A 3,197-nucleotide genomic window follows, 5' to 3' on the forward strand; every position below is an offset into this window, starting at 1 on the left:
CAACTAGTTATTTATTTCCCTTCTTCCCTGTAAATGAATTTAGGATATTCTTTACCTCCTAGTTATGTCGTGGGCATGGGTCTGTGTGGTTTTACTTACTCTCCTGATCTGTATAGTTTTTGGAAGATATGTGCAGTTTTAGATTCAGGTGGCTGTAATTTTCCTTAAATTATTTTGTTTCTTGGGGTCCTATCCTAGAATCCTTCTCTTTTTACTTTTCACAAACTTTAAATGACCTCAACCACTTGTATTCCTTTCATTAAGATTTATTGGCTATTGACTATCAAACTTTATTTTATTGCTGGGCTCCACATTTTTTTTAATGAACAATAAGATATCTCAACAGGTAACGCCACAGTTACCCCCCACTTAACATGCATAAAACTAAACTATCTTTTACTCTCCACCTATTTCCATATCTGCTGTTCCTCCTGTGTCCCTCATCTTCGTAAAAAAATGGAACCACCCCCCCCAATGTGCCCTGTCACATAAGACAGAATGCTTCCTATCACTCCTGGCCCCAGTCAGTCTCCAAGTACTAATGATTCTACCTCCTAAAGATCTTAAAGCTGTCTTGCACCACTCTCCAAATTCTGTAGTTTAGGCCAGCATCACTTCTTGACTGATTTACTAAACCAGCCTCCTAACTGTTGTTCCTGCTTCCACTGTTGCTTCTTCCACTCCAGAGCCCACGTAATTTTGATAAAACTTTATTTTGATTGTCACCCCTCCTTCAAAGGACATGCTGCCTTCATGATATAGTCTAACACTCTTAGGTCTAAATGACCAGTCATAATCTGATGACTGCTTACCTCTCTAGACTTCTCTCTCACCAGGCCTTGCTCTCTCCTTTCCCTTTCCTCTATGAAACATAAGAAACAGAAACACTGTAGAAGATTGTAGTCTCCAAATTGACCACATTTAATTCTACATTCCACATGCTGTTCTAGAAGCATACTGTTCCCCATCAAGAAGCATGATATACCACCTAGGCAAAATAAAGGATAAAATCATATGATCATCTAAATAGATGCAGAAAAAGCATTTGACAAAGTTCAACACTCATTCATGATAAAACTCTCCACAAAGTGGGTATAGAGGGAATCCACCTAAACATGATAAAGACCATATATGACAAACCCACAGCTAACATACTCAATGGTGAAAAGCTGAAAGATTTTTCTCTAAGATCAAGCAAAAGCAGGGATGCTCTCTCTTACCACTTTTATTCACAGTATAGGAAACCCTAGCCAGAACAATTAGGCAAGAAAAAGAAATAAAAGGCATTCAAATAGGAAAGGGAAGAAGTAAAACTGTCTCTATTTGCAGATGGCATGATGTTGCATATAGAAGATCCTAAAGACTCCACCAAAAAATCTGTTAGAAAATAAATTCAATAAAACTGCAAGATACAAAATCAATATTAAAATATCAGGCGGGCGCGACTCCCCGAGGGACAGTCTGAGGTCCGGCTTGGCGAGGAGGTTTGGTGGCGGGACCGGCTGGGAAAATGCCAGTGGCGGTGATAGCGGAAAGTTCCTTTAGTTTCAGAAAGTTGCTGGATCAGTGCAAGAATCAGGAGCTCGAGGTTCCAGGAGGAATTGCTACACCCCCAGTGTATGGTCAGCTTCTAGCTTTATATCTGCTTTACAATGACATGAATAATGCAAGATATCTTTGGAAAAGAATACCACCTGCTATAAAATCTGCATTCTGAACTTGGGGGAATTTGGTCGGTAGGACAAAGAATCTGGCAGAGAGATTTCCCCGGGCTCTATACCACCATCAGCGCTCACCCATGGTCTGAGACGGTCCAGCCAATCATGGAGCCACTTAGAGATGCCACCCCGAGGCGAGCCTTCGCTCTGGTCTCTCAGGCATGTACCTCCATTATTGCCGATGATTTCGCAGCCTTTGTTGGACTTCCCGTGGAAGGGGTTGTGAAAGGTATCCTATTACAAGGATGGCAGGCCGACTCCACCACAAGGATGGTCATGCCCAAAAAGCCAGTTGCAGGGGCCCTGGATGTTTCCTTTAACAGGTTTATTCCCTTTTCAGAGCCCGCCCCGGTTCCACCCAACCCCAATGAACAGCAGTTAGCCAGTCTCACCGATTATGTGGCTTTCCTCGAAAACTGACTTATCATTCTGAGTTCAAGATCCACCTTCAGAATCCTGAATACTGACAGAAAAATGTAAAATTTTTATTTTCAATTTTATTGGATGGATTAAGAACCTCAGCATTCCTTACTGAGTATGTGATAAAATATGTATAGAATATAAAGTATATTATATACTTTTTGTCCTTAAACATGCTGAATGGTTGTTGAAACAATTATTTTGTAATATTTGACAATTTGGATGGAGCCCATCAGTATTAGGCAGTCAGTTTATATTTCCTAGTGACTCATAAAATACAGCTCTCCTGCTTCATGTAGAACAGTGGTTGTCAGCTGTTTTTTTCTGCCCCAGCACACAGCACACTCCCATCTCTACCATAGGTTGATAGTTGCAGTGATGCATCTGGGGTTTGAGGAGGACTGTCCCCAGGGGCAGTATCTGAAGTGATGGGGACTCTATCACCCCCTTTGAAGAATATGCTCTTTTTCTCTCCCCTCCTGAGAATCACAAATATAAAATGCTGAGATAGAGCTGAGGAACAAAGACCATCTCCGTAGTAAACAAGTTTGTTAACTTTAGATTTTTTCCTGAGAGTGTGAGTACATCCATTGCTGGCAGTGGAGGGCTTACCATGAAAATGTGACTTATTAAAGACATTCATGAGAAGTATTAAGTTGTAGTATTTCCTTTCAGAAGAAGGGAAACGTAAGTATGGAATGCACTGTTTGGGAAAGAAGCTATTAAGTGATACACTTTGTACGACTGTCCTGCAGCCTATTAGTTGCTTATATTTAGCCCTTGGGTCAAGTTTTGCCCTTTGGAGAAATACTGAACAAGTCTTTCATTTTTTGTGTGACAGCCCTCTGAATATTTGAAGTTGTTTATTGTATCTTCAGGTTAAAACCACCCCCTAGTTCATTTATTCTGCATTTGTTCAATAAATATTTAATTGAATTCTTCAACTGTTTTTTCGAAGGTAGTTTCTAGAAGTTTCACTATCCTGTCTTCCTGTGGATATGTTCTAGTTTGTCATTGTCTCTTTTAAATTACGAATTTCTTAATTAAATAGAAATGACC

At 40.2% G+C, this 3,197-nt stretch overlaps 1 pseudogene; it reads left to right on the forward strand.

Annotated features, from left to right (window-relative positions):
* The first annotated feature begins 1,481 nt into the window (after positions 1–1,481).
* LOC132500283 (COP9 signalosome complex subunit 8-like) lies at positions 1,482–2,181 on the forward strand (annotated as a pseudogene).
* Positions 2,182–3,197: the final 1,016 nt, after the last annotated feature.

The sequence above is a fragment of the Mesoplodon densirostris genome, chromosome 12 (assembly GCF_025265405.1).
Source record: "Mesoplodon densirostris isolate mMesDen1 chromosome 12, mMesDen1 primary haplotype, whole genome shotgun sequence".
Classification (NCBI taxonomy): domain Eukaryota; kingdom Metazoa; phylum Chordata; class Mammalia; order Artiodactyla; family Ziphiidae; genus Mesoplodon; species Mesoplodon densirostris.